This window comes from Lepisma saccharinum, chromosome 3 (assembly GCF_977018435.1).
Source record: "Lepisma saccharinum chromosome 3, izLepSacc3.1, whole genome shotgun sequence".
NCBI lineage: Eukaryota > Metazoa > Arthropoda > Insecta > Zygentoma > Lepismatidae > Lepisma > Lepisma saccharinum.
Genome location: NC_139231.1, coordinates 127943304 through 127965414, shown reverse-complemented (window position 1 = coordinate 127965414; position 22111 = coordinate 127943304). Strand labels below are relative to the sequence as shown.

The window sequence follows — 22111 nt, the reverse complement described above, 5'->3', positions numbered from 1 at the left end:
GACAATGGTTCTTGATTAGCATGCAATGTTCATTGGACATTATCCATTGTCTACTGCTTTAAACTATAGGCTTACTTATAGGGCAGTCAATAAGGGGGTCCAATAAGGAAAGCTGCAACAAATTTTATTATTTATATAAGGGTTCTTACCAATATATTAATTTTGCACCCCTGTACCACCTCGGATTTGGCCGCCATCTTTGAAAAATGGCGCCCGAAATCAGTTTTTTGCAAATATTACGCTTGGAAAGCACTTTACAGCAAAAGAGCTTATCATGAAAAATAATCTACATACAATTCTCTACAAAAAAAATTCTGTGCATTTTTCTTTTGGGATGCTCCGTTTGGGTGCTAGATGAGCGAGAAAGTTTAGATTATTTTCCCGCCCCATTTTGCCCGCGCGGAACTCAAGGAAGCACCTGTTACGTGATGTTTCGCAGAATATCTCTTCTATAAAACTGGACTTATTACATTTATTCTTTCTTTAAGAATGTCATGTAGGGTTCAATTGCTTTTATCATTGCATGCAGTACTTTATAGGAAGTACTTTAGTGTGTAAAAAGGTAAAAAAGGTAAAGTGCTCCCCTGCGCTTTGCACCATCCCAGTTTAGTGTGTGCGGGAGATAATATGTTTGGTTGGAAAGTCAACGTATCTCCAAAGGAACATGTTGACTTTGTCCAAAACGGATATTTAACAATAAAACGCCAATCTAATCGAGGATTCTCAGTTTCAATACCCGGTGGAGGCACATTTGCTGGTTTGGAGTCCATTTAGACCTGTGGGTCCAGTCTCGATTAGCCTATTCGTGCATAAAGTAGACTTAAAACAATAACTCGAACCACAATAACACGATCACAAACGTCTTGGTCTCTGATCTGGTCAGATCTGACGACTGAGCCGTGATGTGCCCCATGAAAAGAAATGAGCGACTCAATGCTAACCAAGTGGATTTTTGGCATGCCTACTAGTTCACAGATAAAATAGATGAGCTGCATGTCGATGTTCGAAAGTCTCTTATATCAAGGGATAAGCAAAGACTTCCAGTTTATTTGCCAATGATTCTCTCTCACCCATCATTCCCTGCTTTTGATGGTATATAGTTAATAATTACAGGATTAACAGGAAACAAGAAAACAAATCCTTCGGCTGCTCATGATGTTGGAATGCCTTCAATGTTGAGTATTTGGCAAATGTGAAGTTTGAACGAAATAAGATAGATAATCGCTGGATCAGTCACTTCTGAAGTGAAAATCAGAGATGTAGGCCTATTGTATCCAGTTGATCCAGAGTTTTTATTTAAAATAATATTTTACTAAAAAATCACAAGACCTATTCATAGTACAAACTGTCCCATACCCGTTGTAGCTGATGAGGTAGGGATTTGGAAAACCAAAAAGCCTTCTCTTCATGATCCTCTTTGAACCACTCTCTGAAAGTTTCACAGATGGTATCAAGAGACAAGGAAGCTGCACCACCAGAGTTTCTTCGCATTATATTCTGTGAACGCCTTCAAGGTTCCACAAGGGGCCTTGTAGCTATAGACAATTGGGCTAAAGTGTTCAGTGATCTGTGAACATTGCAAAGATTTACCTGTTCACATCCTGGCACTGTTCTATACTCTATCCGGGGAATATCTGGAGCAAGGCCGCGCATTGTAGTAGAGAAGGAGATAAAGCGAGTGGGCGGCGCGAAGCACTACAAGCTCTTGCAAACGGCTAGTAGCTACAGTAGTTTCCAACCCCCCACCACGGAATCCTGTTCCGTTTCACACAGAGGTTTGGAGTTGAGGGGTGTGGAGTTAGGGCCCCACACTATCTTGAGCACGACCGAATGTCGGGTGATGTGATCAGCACCATGCCCCTGGCCCCCTTTACCCCCAGTTTCCTCCAGGTACCCACTTTATACGACGTTGTGTGGGTGTTGGAGCCGCTTGAACAGGTGGAAAAATCTCTGTTCTCCCCCGCTGGGGATCGAACCCAGGTCTCTCGCGTGGTGGTCAGATGCCCTAACGACTCTTTTTTTTTTCTTAAGGAATACTCCTATGCGGTAGTATTCCCCGTCATTCACCATTTTCTCAACTTTCATACATATCACTTTATACTAATATTCAAGGTTTTTCTCATTACGGACATACACAAACATCCATGTCCTAGCCGGGATTCGAACCTAGGATCCCTGGCATTGAAGCCTGCTTTGAAAACCACTCCGCCACGGAGGTCGACAGGACTGAGCTACCGCGGCTCATACATTTAGAATAGGTATTTTAATAAGAAATAAACCCGCAAGTTACCTTGTAAGAAAGTTTCCTTGGATTTCGCTCTTGCAAAATAGAGTGGAGAAAAATAAGTGAAATTACTCGCTCCTCTAGCACCCTAACGGTGCTTCTTGGAACAAAAATGCACATAACCTTTTTGGTATAGAATTTTATGTAGATTATTTTTTATCATAACTTCTTTTGCTGTAAAGTGCTTTCCAAGCGAGATATTTGCAAAACACTATTTTGGGCGCCATTTTTCAGATGACTGCCAAATCCGGGGTGGTACAGGGGTGCAAAATTAATATGATTTTAAGAATCCTTTTAGGAAGATAATAAAATTTGTTCCAGCTTTTCCTGATTTTTTTCCTTTTTGGACCCCAAAATCATTCCTTGTTGACTGGCCTATTATTCTAACATTACGTTTCGAGAAAGCATATCTTCTCTTCTCTTGTCTTCAGGTGAAATTGCTTTTGCCGGTGGCCAGAATAGAACCTACGACAGACCTGTAATTTTTACTACAAATGCGCTGCTCTAACCAACTTCTCCACGGCGCCCCCAGAATTCCGTACTAATTCTTGCTCCAGTTATGCTACTATTTGTAATGTTTGAAGAGAGGGGACCATATACATAATTTATTTTTTATTTTTAATTGTTAACTATTATAACTATAATAAATTATATAAATAATAAATAATAAATTTCTTATATATATATATATATATATATATATATATATATATATACCATATATGACTTATTTATAGGGTTTGGAACCATTGCCATGAAGGCTATTTCTTTGATTTTGCTTGGCACATATGGTCCCCTCTCCTCAAGTAGTACAAATTACAAATAGTAGCACAAATGGAGCAAAAGTGAGTAAAGAATTCTGTGGACGCCGTGAAGCTGTTGGTTAGAGCACTGGATTTGTAGTATAATCGCAGGTCTGTCGTAGGTTCGATTCCAACCACCGGCAATAGAAATTTCACCTGAAGACGAGAGAAGATATGGTCTCTAGAAACGTAATCTTAGATTAAGTATAGTTTAAAGCACTAGACAATGGATAATGCTAGAAAATATTGTGTGGCAAAAGAGATAGATTGCACGACGACAGGAGAAATTGCGCAGTAGAAGGCATTATTGCTATAGGTGTTTTCTACTCTTACGGCGGGCGGCCATCATGCTGGCAAGGGAAGTGGGGAGTGGGGAATACGCAGCAGACCAACCAGACAACAGCCGTGGCGCCGAGAGTTACGACGTCGAGGCGAGGAGGTGCTGCCCCCACTTCGTTCTATAGGTTGCTGCGTTTCTTATCGCGTTGGATTGGTCGCTTCCCCTCCCCTTGCCAGCACAAAGGGCGCCCGCCGTAAGACTGGAAAAAATCTATAGCAGAAGCAATTGCATGATAGATGAGTTTGTACCGTATTTCAAATATCGCGGTGCTATAGTGTACAGTGGGAGATATTGCGCGTACGTGGAGATTAAATGATAAAGAGAGAGAGGATAGATCGTGCTGTAGAAGACATTATGTAGACACATTTTGCTTCAAGTTCTATACTCAGTGAAAGCACATTGTGCAATGTTTCAGATGGAACATTCAACTGTAGACCCAGTCCCAATTAATCTATATGCGCTCAGTCTATGCTCAGCAAGGATAATCATGACTGGGCCTGCAGTTTAAAGTGAGAACCGAACCATCGTGAAATGTGTCTCCACCTGGATCGAACCTGGGGCCCCTTGATTACAATTCGACAGGGGATTGATTATACTGGCTGTAAGGCCAGACGCCAGAGCCTCGTTAAAAATGCAAACTAAATGCTTTCGTTCTTAGGTTTAGCTCTCTAGTGCTATGCACTGAAAACATTCCGTGTATTTATTCGAAGAGAACTAAACCTACCCGCCTAACCTAACAACGAAGGCATTCCGCACTTACGTCAAAAGATGAAGGACGGGGCTTGACCGATTAATATTCTTGTTTGAGTCTTGTGCAATCAGTTATACCCATTTATAGTTTTCCTCTTGTTTAACAGTGGTCATGACTTCCATTACACCGTTCGCTGTTATGAATTATAAATGTATATCGTGCTCGAATTAATATATGCGCATTAAACTTAGAATTTCTTATTGTTCAGAATAAATTTGACAGTCTAAAATAATTTAAAGGCATTGATATTACGCATTCAAAAAGAATAATTTGTTTTTATATCGAAAAGTCAATAGAGTAACAAATAATTCCAACTTTTACCGTGGCGGTAGCGTTCTATTTCATGCTTCAATTGTTTCAAATTATACAATTTTTGTTGGATTATATCAAAATCGAGACAATAACGAAAACGTTTCGTATCGTTACGGTATCCAAACTATTTGCAAGAGATGCTTGATTGATTGATTGATTTGGTTTATTTTACTTCGTTTCTTTGCCACTTTTGGCTAATCGCGAAAATTACGCTAATTGACGATATGATGAAATTGAAGAAGGGACAATCACAAAGAACGCGCATGCCCAGGCAGGGATTCGAACCAGGCACCCCTTGTGTCGTAGACAGTCGAGATAACCACTCCTCAAATAGTCTAGTAGATGACGCACCCGTTACAACCTACCCAACAACAACTAAGTAAATAGGGACGGGAAGATTGTGAGGTCATCTAAATTTAGCAGAGCTTTACATTTGCCGAAACAACCTCATCTATCCTGGATTTAGTTTCAATCTACGGAAACCGAGACCAATCCTTTTGGGGCTGGGAAAAAAGGCTCAAAATGTCCAGTCAATGACTTCGGAACAAGGAACAAAACTTTAACTCGAGGCGACATCATTAAATCTTCTCAGACTGTGATAAATCTGGTGGACATTGCGCGCACAGTTCTTGCAACCGAAGAAGAAAAACAATCACTATCCTTGCCTGTTAGAACAAACAAGCTTACCAAATTTAACAAGTTACCGTGTACCCAGCCATCCAAGAGGCAAGCAGAGAGGGAGTCTATAAGGAGCCGATGCGTATAAGGCGATTACTACGTGACCAGCAACCGAACTTCAGCCTGTTAATGTAATCTCGCAATAATATCATGTATAGGTGGTCCGAACACGTGAAAGACTCCGTGTTAAAGTCCTTTAGATCTACCAAACTGTAAATTACAGGTTTCCGAGGTAGCATGTCCGGACGGTTGACGTCTTCCTTCAAGCCAACAGCGATGCATTTGCAAGCAATTAAGAAAAACTGCCTCGGATCTAATCATCCTCAACGGCGGTTTCTGCATACTTATTCCCCATAATTTCAGCACCCTGGAGAATGGTGAAGCATGGTACGTTCTTGGGTGTGACCGCTACTGCCAACCGTATACCTGAAGCTCTGGGTCTACTAGGTTGTCTTTCAGCTTTCTGGTAGCTTGGAGGACGCTGCAACTTGTAATCACCCTCTAATTGCAAACGATTCTAGATGTAATTATATATACTCATGCACCTACTGTTTGGCGCACACTGCACTGCATTTTTTCGCTAAAATTCCTAAGGATTGCAGATGAATTTGCCATTTGTACACAATTCATTTGCGAATTAAAAAATACAGAACTATTATAATGGTTCAGATAATTATATACCACCAATTAACGCGCTGGAAACCCAGGTTCATTTCAGGGGTAGGTGATCCAAGGTGGGGATTCTTCCAACTTGAAGGTTGGCGAAACGATTACAGTAGACAAGAAGAGCGACGCCAAAGACAACATAGAATTCGACAAACTGTAGAAATCAGGCCAAAACAAGACAATAAAGATGTGGATAGAATTGACGAAGTTGTGCGTGCATAACGCAGTTCTTGGTTTTACCCAGCCTCCACTGAAATGGATAAGCTGGAGAAAAAAGCAGCCGGAGCGAGGTGCTGATCACCACAGTGGTCGAGATCGTGATCGCTTAACTCCTTATGTGCCTCAATGGTATGTTGGCCTCCCCGATGACGTCGTAGTGGTAACGTCGTCTTCCCTTTTAATCAAAGGATCCTGGATTCGATGCCCGATGGAGGCACATAGTTGTTCGAATCCCACTTTAAACTGTAGCCTGTGCATAAAGTGTGAGAACAGAACTCAATTAAGGACATGTTGCAATGTGCACGGGAAGTCTTTTAACGCGTATAACACAGAAATTTCACAATGGGAAATCTTAAGGTAAAATAAATTAGGCAAAAATAGCTGTATTTCTGAAGAAGAAAGTAGTATTTGGAAGTTCTCTGGTGCTAAATTCAATCCCAATAGTAAATGTATTATTCTGAAAAAATTTAGGAAGGTAACGTTATCCAGGAAGGGAACCAGGGGACATGATTTTGAGAAAATATGGTGGTGATATTCATAAAAGTTCCATGAAACTATTCGATATAGATTTACAAGAGAACGTTAAAATACGTGTACTCAAAATGTATATTTTAAGCTTGTTGCACTTGAAATTTTCCATGTCAAGACAATATACTTGTATTTTTTAGTTCAACAACACTTGAAGATAATGCAGACAGTTGATGAGTCGGCAACAAACAAGGCCCAAAAGACACGAACACCGCAGGAGTTTATGTACTCGGAACATACTAAGAACACCGCATCCATGAATAGTTGAACCAACGCGCATATGTGTGAATGTTTCGATAAATTAGAACAGACTACTGTAATTATGCTGGCAGATAATGATATGTTGCAATTCGGAATTCTGCATCTTATTGGTAGCTGCGAATCATTATGCTTTTTTGCATTTCTTGCACATGTAAAGACTGAAGGGCGATTTGTGAAATTAATGTATCCTTAACGCCACAAGAGGGCTGACTAATCGACGAGCATTAACTAAAGGATTTATGAACGCTCAATTGGTAAATATTTATGGTCCACTAAGGAATAACAAGAAGTACATTCAGACAGCAAGCAAGCATAGCATTAGCATAAGTTGACTAAGTGCATTCGCCAAAGCGTCTTGGCGCCAAGTTGTCCAGTATTGTGTAAATCATTACTGAACAAGCCGAATTCAGTGTGTGCAACGGGAAGTTAGCATTGACCGCACGATGTAGCTGGTATATAAAGAAGCGGCCATCTTGACAACCGTCAATCAACACTGAAAAAAAATCTACCAGTATGGCAATAAGTGCAAACCATGTATAAGTTCTTTGCAAATAGCAAGAGAAGGGGGAGAAATATGTTGTTTTATTGTACTGAAAGTAATTTAACTTAATCTGAGGCACGAGTGACTACTAATGAACCGTAGCACCTGTACCATGTTCGTTCTTATTTGCATACTGACATGGCTCGAAGTGCAGGTACCATAAAAAAAACACTACCATGCCAATATGCAGCATTGTTCCTCGTGCCGTCTTTTTAATAATCCCACCAGTAATTTATTAGTACAACCACTGATGGAAATGAAGGAGTGCAGGCAAAAAAAGATGGCTTCGAACTGGAGGAATGGCTTAGAAAACCTTGGCAACAAGGTGTATCCAGAAGATGTGGTCATTTGCAACGGTTCGCAGAAAAGAAGGGGAAAAGTCCAAATAAACCAAAAGGCAATTTTCGTCTTAATGGTCATCCAATGTAGCCGGACAGGATCAGGAAACGTAGCATCCCTGAATTTAAATCAGGGCGGCACCTGCCCAGCTTCGGAAGGACGGCAAAACCAGCCCCGTGGAATCAAGAAGGATGGTTTGGTAATTTTACACTGATTTCCGCACGATAGCACGGACGGACTTGTTTGGTCTGCTGCAGGGGGAAAGCAAGAATACATTCAACGCGCCGAAAGGTATTGATAGATCGGAACTTGGAAATGGTATTTGGTGGTGTAAAAGAGTGTGTTTTTACTGAAAGGATCGATCTGACCTTTTTTTGAATGCATGAGAACCGCCTTCAGCGATTCCATCTTCAACTAACATATTCAAACGGTGCCTAATAACAGTACCACTTCTTCTATTTGCACTAGCTGTAATTTCTTAAATAAATAAACATAAGTTAAGGAAATGTAAGTGCATGAATAATGCAGACACCGACAATCATCCCATACGATCACAATCTGATAGCGCTTTTATCGCAATTTTTAGAAAATTTGATTGGATAATTTTGAAAAACGTTTCACAAAGTTTTCCCAGAAGAAGGAATTTTTAGTCGCATATTAATAGGAGCGTATCCAGCAGAGGAGTTAGAAAAGTTTCCTCCCTTTGGCACAGATCTCATTTAAAAAAATGCGAGGTGAGTGAAAAGATGATAAACATAAATTTTGTCTGACAAAAGAGAAGAAAGTCACATTTTTTCCTAGAAAATTTCCAAAAGAAAAGCAGACGTTTCTAAGCGGTTAATTATGTTTATATATTTGCTAATTGTATTGTTTTCTTTGGGTTTTTTTCTGCCGTCTGTAATTGTAGGTTTACCTCTGTTGAGGGCAGTAAATAAATAAGTAAATAAATAAATAAATAAATTATTCAAACTTGCATTAAATTCACAATGCTTCAAATGTTGCTACACATAATTTCTGATTGTCCAGCGTTTTACACGTTAAATGCCACCAACTCTTCAGTTAATTTAATAATAGTAACATTAATTAGCAGAAACTAATCAAATCGGTAAAAAATTACCTCATTTAATGACTTCATTAAAATTACCATGTTTGAGATCACTTATTAAGGTTGACAAGCGACAAAAGATTTTATGGCTACTGAAAGTGTTATTTATTTATTGAACTCAACAGGTACATACCTAATTACAGAGCCCATATGAAGGATACATAGTCATTACAATTACATATATATCTGTAATATAGAGATAGAAATTATATATATATATATATATAATATATTAAAAATACGTATTTTATATATATAAATATATTAAAAATATGTATTTTATATATATATATATATATATATATATACTTCATCACACAATTTCTATACGAACTTATGTGTTTAAGCTTAGGCCATTGTGTTAATAGTCGCTTTACTGAAGTCCCTTAGGTTCATAGAAAAGATGTCAATGGTGTTATTCTTGATTAGCAAGTTATTGTAACTGGTGCACATTCTCCACAATGGAGATTTCTTTTTAATTTCGGATCTAGCCTTCTTTATAAGAAAAACTTTATTCTTTAGTCTAGTTTACGACGACGGGATTCGAAAATTAATCTGGCAGAGTAGATGTTCAGCATCTATTTCGTGATTTAACAATTTCCACAAGAATACTATTTATTTCATGTAACCTCCTTCTGTGACACAGCTTTGTAAACCGACATTCATATATTAGGTTGTCGGAGTGTTCAAATTTGGGGTAAACTTTCTGAAATTTATTTATTCTTATCTCTGTAATAGTAAGATTATCCAAAGTTTCATATTGTTTATGGTTAGGTAATACTTTCATGTCATATCTAGGGGGATCTTTTTTATACACCGACTGAAAATGCTGTGCAAAAGCTTCGACTACTGATAGTCGGTCTGACAACACTTTATCTTGGAACAGTACAGGATCTTTGTTACTTTTCCTGCGTTTATTTGTAACAAACGACCAAAACTGGGTGCTATCTTTTGCAATATTTATTTCCGAATTGGCAACATAACTGTTGTATGCATCAATAATTTCCTTCCTAACTATTTTTCGAAATTCGCTAAATTTATTGTAGTGGTATCGAAAGTCTACCGCCTGTTTTTTCCACTTCTTGTGGTGATAATGTTTCCTACTTATATTTTTAATAATGCTGCTCGTAAACCAACACGAGTTCTGTCTTTTGCGGCTTTTCTTTAAGGGGATACATTCATCGAATATTTTATATATAATTTCATAAAACACGTCTGTAGCTTGATCAACGTCATTCTTTGTTTTCAATACATCCCAGTTCGTGTTAAGCAGCTTGTGATAGATGGATGGAAAGTCGGCTTTACTAAAGTTGTACTGTAGCTTATGACAAGTTTTGTCGCGGGTTTCTTTGACATAATTAATATCTACTAGCAGCGAGGGATGGTGTGTCTTCAGGAACTAGTGGCTGTGTGTTTCGTGTTACTGTTATTCCCTGCCCATTTATCAAAAACAAATCGAGTGTTCTCGCATTGCTATTTTTAATGTCGTTCAAGCTTTTTAGTTGATATACATTAATAAAGTTGTTTAAATCGAAATACGTTGTTGCTGATGAACTAGTTAGATTGTAATTGCTACCAGTTATATCTGTCAGATTAAAGTCCCCACCTATCAGGAGTTTAGCGTCACCAGGTTGACAGTGCTTTTCTATGAACCTAAAGAATAAAGTGTATGTGTCTTTGTTACTACCAGGTGCTATGTACACAACGCAAATGTATACAGTTCCTAATCCATTTAACCATAGTTTAATCAAAATGCAGTCTATATTCGGATGTAAACACGGCGAATCTATTAATGCACTCTTGACGTTTGATTTCACTGCAATGATTACACCACTACCCATTGTTTTCCCAGACACTTTCCCCCCCCCCCTATATACAACATATCTTTCATCGAAAAGTTCACTATTCTCGTAGGAATCTGCTAACCAACTTTCAGTTATCATTATTGCACTAAAGCTATTACAATGGACATTCGTGTAAAATTCTCTTGTTTTGGTTCGGAGACCCCTAATATTTTAGTAACATAATTGAAACAACGAAGTGTCAAGTTCTTCTGAAATACATTTGGAGTTGCCTGTACTTACTTGGCCGTTATTTTTGGTTATCCAAGAATTTATTGATAATTTTCAATTTAATATGGAATGTAAAGATTTTAAGAGTGCACAAAGGTAAATACGCGTACAATTGCATACATTAGACCTTTGTTCAAAACATTAAGAGTGTGTAACAAAAACCTGGATCAGTTGTATTGTTGAGAGAGAGAGAGTGTGTGTGCAATTAAATCACTAATGACATACTGAATAAGAATATTTATTTTTATGCAAAATATACCTTTAATGTTAGAACAGTCTGGCAATAATTTATGAACATGGTTTATTTACCTAAGTATTCTAACCTAGTGTAATTATGTGCTATTAATTGAATTTATTGCACATTCATGAACAATTATCTTAATTCACTTCTTAATTAATGAAGTAAATGAAAAATCGGTAAATAATGAAGAAATGTAGTACTATGGACAGACTCCAAAGTATTACCCCATTTATAAAATGAAAAGTTGATGAAAAAATCAGAGATGGTGCAAAATACTGCAAAATAAAACTAGCCATGAATATACTCTATATTTTTAATAATATCCTAGTATATTTTTCATTTTGCGCCATATAGATTAAATTAGATCTACTTCCGTAAAAGTGATCGTTTTTGTACGTTGTCCAATGATGTTGAACAAGTCATTATAATGCAATATTAGAAATAGCTATAGTTGAAACTAAGGCCTAAGAAAGGTTTAACGAACGATAGCGATTATCATATTGTCACGCAAGTGTCGAGACGACGAAGTAAATGTGAAGAGTTGTCCATTCATGATTCTGAAAAAAAAAAAAAAAAAGGCTTAGATTTCAAACTTGACAGCGAAGAATAAAAGCAGTCTAGTTGAAAATTGGTTCGAATTTTATGATTTAAAATAGAAAGATTTGAGAGCACATGGCATCTATGTTTAATATCAATAGAAGTGGTCTTCGGTCTGCTTCTCACGCAATGATGAACATACTTTCTTCCAAGGTGGATAAAAATCATGATCTTTATTTCAAGAAAACATTTTTGATGATTTTTTTAAAAATTTAAATGGGACTTATTTTATTTAAATCGATTTTTTTAAACAAAAAAACATGCTTAAAATTGCTCGATTTTTTCTGCACCATACATTTTATGTTTCTTTTTACAGAAAGGCTTTTCCTGGCAAATGGCCCTATAAAATATTTGAACAGTTTGATTAAAGCAAATAAAAAAATATATGTAAATATACATTTTTCTGTTTCTGATACTGTATATATGAACCTACTATGAAAATGTTTGTTGAGTGTATTAATGAAACTATTAATTTCAGTAACTTTTCTTCCAGTGAAAATAAAACATTCTTAATGTACTATGTAATTAATGTACTTAAATGTAACTTAAAATATCTTTATGGTCTTTGTACCTGAGTTTTGTCATTTTTTTTAATGATAATTTGCAAAATATCAGCAGCCATGTTTAATAACAGTTTAATGACAAAGTCACTATTTACGGTTTAACATGGTTAGTGTTTTGCACATTATTCTACTCAAAATTACTATTTTCACCGTAAAAATTATCGAATTTTAATTGATTGATTTGCTTTATTTTACTTCTTCTTTTGTGCCACTTCTGGCTAATTTGCGAAGATGGGGATGAGTGATGATATGATGAAATTGATGAATGGACACTCACAAACATCCATGCCCAGACCGGGACTCGAACGCGGAACCCCTGTCGTCGTAGCGCGATGTACTAACCACTCCGCCGAGAGGGCCAGCTTATCGAATTTTGAATCAAGAGAAATTTGTGTGTCGACAGTTTACATATTACATTGTATGAGCTTCACCCCATCAGTACATATACAGAGCATTCCCTGACATTCGCTACGAGACTCGGCGGCAAGCAGCCCGGCATCAGCGCTTGTCTTTCCCGGTGAACGAGTCAGCGACAGTCGCTAGAGTCGGCTATTAAAATTACAGTTTTCACATTGTGTACTAACCTTGACTACAGAAGGTGTTGGAAATGATGTCCCTGTGAAGCAACACAATCCTGGCATCCCCGAAGGAAATTGGCATTTACACGTGCAAGTTCGTCTACTGTAATTCTCCCGATTTTTCGTACAATACTCTCTTTTAACTCACGGATGGTGTGCGGATTGTCTTTGTATACTTTATTTCCCCATTTTTCTTTCCAATTTTATTGAGAACTGACCCTGTTACTCTAAACTTTTTGTTTTACGAGGTTTAATATAAGCGACTGTCGCGGACCCGTTCAAAGGGAAAGACAAGCGCTGATGCCGGGCCGCTTGCCGCCGAGTCTCGTAGCGAATGTCTGGAATGCTCTGTATTTTGTTTTCTTTTCTTTTCCTTTCGTAGAGTCTAACAAAGATTAAGAAATGTTTACGAGATAAATGCCTATGTACTTTATTCTATAAATTATTTCTTTAAATTGATTAAAATAAATCACTTGATTTAAATCGTGATTTAAATCAACCTGATTTAAAATAATCCACCTTGCTTTGTTCCTTCTACCCGAATACAGACCAACGCAATCTCAACTAATGCTCATTCTCTACACGATTTACCCCATAAGTATTTCAAAGGTAGTGTCTGCTTAAATTATTAGAAGTAAACGCATTATTGCCTCCCGCGCAGCCAACTGGTTAGCGCTCTCGCCTTTGAAGCAAGCGGTCCCGGGTTCGATACCCGGTGAGAGCCTATAAAGTTTTGGCAACGGCCTAACGTAGGGAGGAACTTCTTGAAATGAAGTAGTGCAGACTCGGTCCTCGATACACAGAAAACAGCGGCGATGGGTCTCGATGCGCTGACCACGCGTCACCCAATGAAAAGCCGCTCTGGCAGGCCCTGGCCCTTAGAGGGCTGTTACGCCTCTGAGTTTAGTTTAGTTACTGGCATTATTAGTTACTTGTGGTAACATTATTATTAAAAAACAAGTGAAGGAAGAATATTTTACAAAACTGAAGTGCGTAATCGATATTAATCTCCTAATATTAAAATAATAATTAAACAGGGGTGCCCATCCACCCAGTCCCCCAGATCATATCATAATACCCATAAAATATTTAATTACGATAGCGTGTCTACTCCTATCCTGTTACTGAAAGTTACTTTTTATAGCTTTACTGAACACTTCACTTGATCTGCTCCCCCTAAATCCTTCCTTTTCTTCATCTAACAGATTAAATATGGTGCACCTAGTAGGAAAAGTGCCTTGGAACCAGTTAAAGTAAATGGATTACTAAGGAAATATTTTCCTATTTCCCTCTGCTTGCCTTATCGCACATATTGCAGCATGGTACCACTCTCAGGGTGTAAATTATTTTACAAAAAAGAATTAGAAAAATTAATGTTGAATTTTATATTATTTTAGGGAAAATTACCCAAAAATCTTCATCTTTGATGAGAAAGGTTTTTTGGTCAATTAAAAAAAACTGAAAATTAAGAATCTTTCTCCCTGCACCGTTTTCAAATTTCATCATCATCCCACCCGTTTCTATTTTTCTACAGAATTTCAATGGGAGAGATCATTTGCAAAACTAAAATAAGGCACTATTGTTCTCACGACGATACAAAATAAAATGCATGCTCTATAAAAAATTGGTTACCATAGATTAAAGCAGAATTCAGAAAGCTAAGTCTTAATGTAACTCGCTTTCATGTAGGTCTACTGGTTAATTTTTAATTGGATTCTAAATTCGAGTAGCAACTAACATTCTGCTGAGGAATTTCAGAGCGTTAGTTAGCAACCATGGCTTATTTCAAGGTACATCTTCTGCATGGGCGTCGAGAGGAAAAGGGGGGGGGGTCAACCGGGTCGGTGGACCCCCCTGGAAATTGACATCGTACATTTCAAGATACAAGAAAGCCGAAAGCTTGTTACTCTTATTGTTACGAACAGAAATAAATTTCATTTAGTTAGTATTCGAACAGAAAAATCAAAGTAAAAATGCATTGGATCGAAAACATTGAGTGAAAAATACAGAAACAAGGTTATATTCTACCATATCATTCAAAGAACAAATGGCTCCATAGTTTTCAAAATTCTAATAACTACAGTTGTAGGTGAGAGGTCACACAACAAACTTTATGAAAAAAAATCCCCATAACATTTAAAGTCTTTCCTTGAACGAGACGTGCAATAGTTAATATCAAAATGCATTTCAGATACTAACTGCATATGCAAAAGAAGTAATAAAAATAGTTGTGCTGGTATTCACTCGTTTGGTGGATCGTCTCTCCCCATTTACATAATAACAATAATAATAATTATTATTATTATCTCGAATAAAATTTATTTTTGTTAGTTTATAATATTTATTATAGAATAATAACATTTATAACCGTTGTAATAATTGGCTACTATTGAACTTTTATCATTTGCCCGACCCACCCCCCCCCCCCTGCAAAAATTTCTGGCGACGCCCATGATCTTCTGTATTGCCTTGAATAGTCTATGAATACTCTAGAGACAAATCTTAAGCTACGGCCAACGTGAAAATGATTGTGCTGTTACATATGTTGAAATCTTAAGCTACGGCCAACGTGAAAATGATTGTGATGTTACAGATGTTGAAATCTTAAGCTACGGCCAACGTGAAAATGATTGTGATGTTACATATGTTGAAATCTTAAGCTACGGCCAACGTGAAAATGATTGTGTTGTTACATATGTTGAAATCTTAAGCTACGGCCAACGTGAAAATGATTGTGTTCTTACATATGTTGAAATCTTAAGCTACGGCCAACGTGAAAATGATTGTGCTGTTATAGATGTTGAAATCTTAAGCTACGGCCAACGTGAAAATGATTGTGATGTTACAGATGTTGAAATCTTAAGCTACGGCCAACGTGAAAATGTTTGTGCTGTTATAGATGTTGAAATCTTAAGCTACGGCCAACGTGAAAATGATTGTGCTCTTACAGATGTTGAAATCTTAAGCTACGGCCAACGTGAAAATGATTGTGTTGTTACATATGTTGAAATCTTAAGCTACGGCCAATGTGAAATGATTGTGTTGTTACATATGTTGAAATCTTAAGCTACGGCCAACGTGAAAATGATTGTGTTGTTACATATGTTGAAATCTTAAGCTACGGCCAACGTGAAAATGATTGTGATGTTGCAGATGTTGAAATCTTAAGCTACGGCCAACGTGAAAATGTTTGTGCTGTTATAGATGTTGAAATCTTAAGCTACGGCCAACGTGAAAATGATTGTGCTCTTACAGATGTTGAAATCTTAAGCTACGTCCAACGTGAAAATGATTTTGCTGTTACAGATGTTGAATGGGCCCCAGAGTTTAAGACAGAAACTGTCATCAAGTGAAGACATGCAGATGTACCCCTTCAACTGTGCCATTTTAACGTATTCAACCAACGTCTGTGCCGCAAGATACACTTGACCATCGCAGCCGGAGTTATTTATAGGCACGCTTCGCTTAAATAAAATCGAAGAAGAAAACATCTTTCTTTTTTCGTGGAAAAAGACGAGGAAGAACGAGGCAAAAGTGGCTGGACACGAGTTGTCTGTTTCCGGACAACTGACGATCGCATTCCGTAGCAAGTTCTGCTCCGACTGGACAAGCACGAGTTGCTGAAAAGGGGGGAATAAATTCGTCGACACAACTTATAATTCTCTTACGGTTTTCGTGAATCGTGGATTGGAGTGTTGAGAAGGACTGAAAGAATAATGCGACGAATTTGCAAGCGGTTAGGCTATCTTCTTTCGACGGTTCTCTTGAACCTAAGGAAAAAACTGGAGTGACCAAAAAAATACGTCCGATAGAACCATCTGGCGTTGATTTAGAAGTAGAAGTCGGCTCGCGACCGAAAATGAATACAAGATTTTTCCATTATAATGGACAAAACCTTCCACACGCCAGAAAGCCTGCTTCCCCTGCTTATCTGCTTTATTAAAATATTTTCCTGTTAGGCACGTGTGGTTACGGCTGCACAGTTAAAAAAAAAAACAATTTATAGCTTCGTTGGAGAAGTAAAAAAAGTAATCCGAGATGTCACAAAGTAATAGTGGAATAAATAGACGGTCGCCTACTGGTATTGAATTCGAAAACGTGACCTCGGCCATTTGCATATCTGCTTCTGCTTAGCAAAGAAATTAGTCTTCTCACTGTTCGCTTACTAGCGATGCCAATGTCCTAACCACGTGCCAAAACGTCCATTTAAATATGCAACTTAAGTTGTAAATAACCGTTCTATTAACGCTCTTTGTATTGGTCTCAAGTTTGCGTCACCTTCCTGCGCTTCTGGCTAATCGTGATGAATGATGATTAGAATAAAGTGTATGAAGGGACACTCACAAACATTTCCTAACACTAACAAAATCTTCAACCTGTACTGTTCCCGCTAATGTGTTTTTCTACACCATCGGAAGTTTGATATTCCCAAGAGAACTATACCCTGTCCCAGGTAACTGTAGAGCAGGGCCGCGCATGTTGGCAGAGGAGGAGGAGAAAATCGAGTGGTGAAAGCGCAGCGTTGCCAACCGTACGGTCCAGACCTTAGTCCGTACGCTAAATGCACGCCTTGTCAAAATTTGATCTTGCAGTTTTATCCCTAATATTTCCCTAAAAAATTCTTAAACCAATCGTACGGGCCTGGAGACAAAAGTACGGTCCGTTTGCCATGTGCGTTCCGTATTAGCCTTTTCAAAAGTTTGCAACGCTGCATAGGAAATCGGGTAACTCCCGTCGCTCATTACACAATCCCGTTTCTCTCACTGTTCATTGGTGGAGCCGTCTCGCGTCACTACTTGCGCAGAGACTTGTTCTCGTTCGCCTGGTCTACAGTTAGCTGGTACGGATAATAGTAAAATAATACTCCCACAAGCGTAATTCTAAGTTTTGTCCCTCTCCTAAAACATCCAGCGCACAGTTCGCCGCTGAGAAAGGTCGGTGGGAGTAGGGAGAAGCAGTTTCGAGTCCTTGCGTCTGGCTCGACGTGGAAACTGTTCTCCGCGCCATTAATATATTACCGTGTTTAAATTCTTGTAACATGAATTAACGATTTATGTGTAGAAAAGTGATAGCTATTATAACGTTCTTCTATTGCAAAAAAAGTAACTTTGAAGCAGTTACTTACTATTAAAAGTAGTTAATTAGAGTTAGAATTCTTCAAATAAGTAACCGATACTGTAATTGCGTTACACGTTACTTCCAAACGCTGTCCATGTCGACGTAACTATAGCTGTGGTCTAGTCTTACGGCGGGCGGCTTACATGATGGCAAGGGAAATGGGGAGTGGGGAATACGCAGCAGACCAACGAGACAACCCCAGTGGCGACGAGAGTTACGACGTCGCGGCAGGACGTGCTACGCGTACGTCGTTCTAAAGGCTGCTGTGTTTCTTATCGGGCTGGATTGGTCACTTCCCCGCTCTCCACTTCCCTTGTCAGCATGTAGGACGCCCGCCGTTAGACTGGACAAGAGCTAGGAAAAGTGTAAGAATGAGACCCAAGACGTGAACAATGAAGAAAACTGATATTTGCCCCTTTACACTTTTTAAAAGTAATTGTTCATTCCTCCACGGAGACTGATGACACTCGGGGGCCTACAGCTTCTTTCAGTTCCGCTTGACAAAACCAGCTTTCGTCCAGTTCGGAGGCAATGGCCAATAAGAGATTGCTTTCGGTACAAACTAATAGACCTCTCCAAAGCGTTCCCCGCCGAACAGATCTGCTCATTTGAGGAAGATTACGTGGACGCGGTCTCGGGACATTAAAACTGGACCAAAGAAGACCTCAAGCTATTCGCTCGCGAAATGTCATCGACCACGGGGCAAGACAACGTGTGACGACTGGATAATGAATTCCTTTCTTCTTTTCGCCGTCGCTTCGGAACCATCTTCTTCCTTTTTACCTCTTTTGTCTCGGTGTGGAATGAGCTACGATTGGAGGCGGGCGGAGGCTCTGAAGCATCGTATATAAGTGGTCATCATGATTAAGTGTGAGAACACGTATGCTACTACCGAGTGGTGGGGAAGGATGGATAAAAAAAACTGGAAATGATAGCAGGAGACAGGCCCCAAGAGAGCAATGGATGATGGCTATCGTCTCGTAAAAGTGACCATCAAGAATGTTGCTTTGGTTTGCCGTATACAAATTCTGCAAAGTGTTGCAAACTCTCGTTCCACCTTTCTCAGATCTTGGAGATAAGTAGAAGGAGCTGTCAAACAACGTGTCCTGGGTTCAAGTCAAGGTTTTGCCTTTTCTTCCACGCCTTATTTCACCCTCTTTGGTCATAAACGAAGAATACTAATGAATTCAATCCTCAAGTTAGTCAGCGAGCCTAAGGGATGCAGATAGTGCTTCATATAAGGATGCGCAGTTAGGATCGTTTTAGCCTTCTGCGCTTATAACTAACACGATCGGGTGGAGTTTTCTCTGCCATGGCATAGAAAAGATTTTCAGTCTACCAGAAATTATGCCCTAACACACGTTTACATGGTAATATTTCTAATGGAACAATTGAATTTAGACCTTCAAATATTGCATATATAATGGACACTGCACATTAACACTCGTAATTTGTATACTAAAACAGGACGCAAGCACGTGTGAGTTCCCTAATCTATATAGAATGACACATTGAGTAAATGTCCCGATTCGAATATTGGACAAGGCATCGATTTGCTTAATTTCTCCCATAATATCGTTATTTACTCAATTCTCAGGAGAAACCTAGAGTCCGTGGCGCATTGAAGAGGGGTATCTGGCTTGAGCCCACCCTAATCGACTTGGAAGACCCAAAAATATCCCTTGTAGACTTAAAAAAATATTTTGTAAAGTTCTACAAAAAACAATAACACCCGAAATAAGATTATAAAAATGTCAGGTATATATACGAGACGTAAAATGGGAAGCATCGATAATAAAGTTATTCTCGAAACTATATCGTTACTGCCAACCGTGGAAAATATAAAGACGACTCACCGAAATACATAGAATATTATTATTCCAAAATGCATCATGTATCAACCATAGAACAATGCACATAAGCAAAGTAAAAACAAGAGTGTATGAAGTGATAGTTCGAGAATTATTAATGGGAGAAACTACAGTAGAAATATAAGTCTAGTAATATTTATTTACGCTTAGTGTAACTGATATTTACTACTGAACAATATGTTATTTTAGATACACGTAACAACATTTAATAATATATATATAATATAAATTACTATTATTATAATTATCATGGATCATTGTGTGCAGAAAAACTAGGTCTGGGCTGTCGGGAACTCGGGAAGGTTTCCACATCGGTCTGGGCCCTGTTCAGTTAGATTGCACCTAGAATTCAGTGCAGAAGACATTAGCAAGAAGGCTGATTGGTGTATAGTTAGGAAATTTGGTAACCTACTTGTTACTGAGTAAGTACAAAAATCCACTTGGAGCAATTTGAGCGATTGGTTCATCGTTCGTGTAAGAAAATTTTAATGAGACGTTCGAAGGACTTCATATAATTAGTTTTCACACTTACCTTTTTATGCTTCTTCGTGGTTCAAGGCGATACTTGGTTATATTCTCCAGCGTTAATCTCTGTCTTCTATGTAGCTTTCTAAATATATTTTCAATGGCTTCTGTAAAAGAAATTAAAAGTGTTAATTGTATCTCTGCTTTTATTGTATATATACACAGGGTAATGCACTTTAAACATTACAATTAAACTTTATAGAAATTCACGATTCTAATATAACTGTGCTGTCATAACGACTTACTTTACATGAGATATACAAAAGCAAAATATTATACAAAAATGTTTTTGCGTTAAAGGTAACTGAATAATACATCGCTATTTTTCTGGTGAATCACAACGGTTAACTGACGCTTTCTTAACCCACGATATACTAAAGGAGTACATTTTGAACCCAAGCATATTATTTCAACTGTACATTACATTAGTTTTCAATCCTGAGTCTCTTATTTTCTAGCTGAGTTTTCTTGACATGATACGTCTGACAAATAATAAGATGTGAACTTTGCCCGACTTCCTTTATTGTACTTAAATAAAAAGTATTCTATCCGTTTGTGGTCAAAAATGTACCCCAGAATGAAACTATTTGCAATCTTTCATATGGTACAAATGTTGCTCGTCAGTAGGTGGAACCCAACGTTCTGGACACGTCCTTTGACCTACTTTCTCGCCTTAATGGATTTTTCTCGTAAGGCATGAGCAGTGTTGCCAACTCCTCACTCGAAAAATCACCAAGGTTTTTGTTTTACGCACTAAACTAACCTACAATGAGAGAAAAATGGACAGAAAAAAGCTCTGGCATCACTTTTTAAGCTATTTTTTATGCTAACTCGTTTTTTGACCTACTTTTTTTTTGCCTTACGACATTTTACTATAAGGCTGTCTCCCCTTACGATATTTTTCTGTAAGGCGTAGTAGGTGGAAAGGGCGATTCTGGAAGGGCCTTTTGACCTACTTTTCGCGCGCAGTGTTGCCAGCTCCTCACTCGAAAAAATCACCAAGGTTTTTGTTTTTGGGTCTAACCTAACCTAAAGCAAGGAGCTGGCAAGCTTGCTTGAGGTATTTTCTCGCAGTGTTGCCAACTCCTCACTCGAAAAAATCACCAAGGTTTTTTTTTTTGGTCTAACCTAGCCTAAAGCAAGGAGCTGGCAACCTTGCTTGAGGCTTGCCTTACAGTGCATAAAGCAAGGTTGCCAACCCACTGGTACTTTTGCCATAGCCTTTTACAAGAAAAAAAAAAGAGAAAGGGAAGAGTTAAACAACCGACAGCTTACCCACAGCCTTTTTTGCTCTAACCTAACCTAAAGCAAGGAGCTGGCAACTTTGCTTGTGCAATCAACCCGGTTGACCGCCCTCAAGTGGAGATCAGCGTTGCCAACTCCTCACTCGAAAAAAAATCACCAAGATTTTTTTTGGTCTAACCTAACCTAAAGCAAGGAGCTGGCAATTTTGCTTGTGCAATCAACCCGGTTGACCGCCCTCAAGTGGAGATCAGCGTTGCCAACTCCTCACTCAAAAAAAATCACCAAGGTTTTTTTTTGGTCTAACCTAACCTAAAGCAAGGAGGTGGCAACTTTGCTTGAGGCTTGCCTTACAGCGCATAAAGCAATTTTTGCCAACCTGCACACACTGGGCAAGGAGAGCCGGCACTGCTGTAAAAGAGAGAGAGATGGGTGGATGGCAACGCAGTATGTGTGTGCGTGTGTGTGTATAATATG

General features: G+C 38.4%; 1 long non-coding RNA gene across 1 annotated transcript in view; it reads right to left on the bottom strand.

Moving 5' to 3' along the window:
- Nucleotides 1–20414: 20414 nt before the first annotated feature.
- The window catches only part of LOC145985673 (uncharacterized), a 678988-nt gene continuing 677291 nt past the window's right edge, over nt 20415–22111 (bottom strand). The window contains exon 6 of the long non-coding RNA XR_014441427.1: nt 20415–20499. This is a non-coding gene — a long non-coding RNA (uncharacterized LOC145985673). The remainder of the gene's footprint in view (nt 20500–22111) is intronic.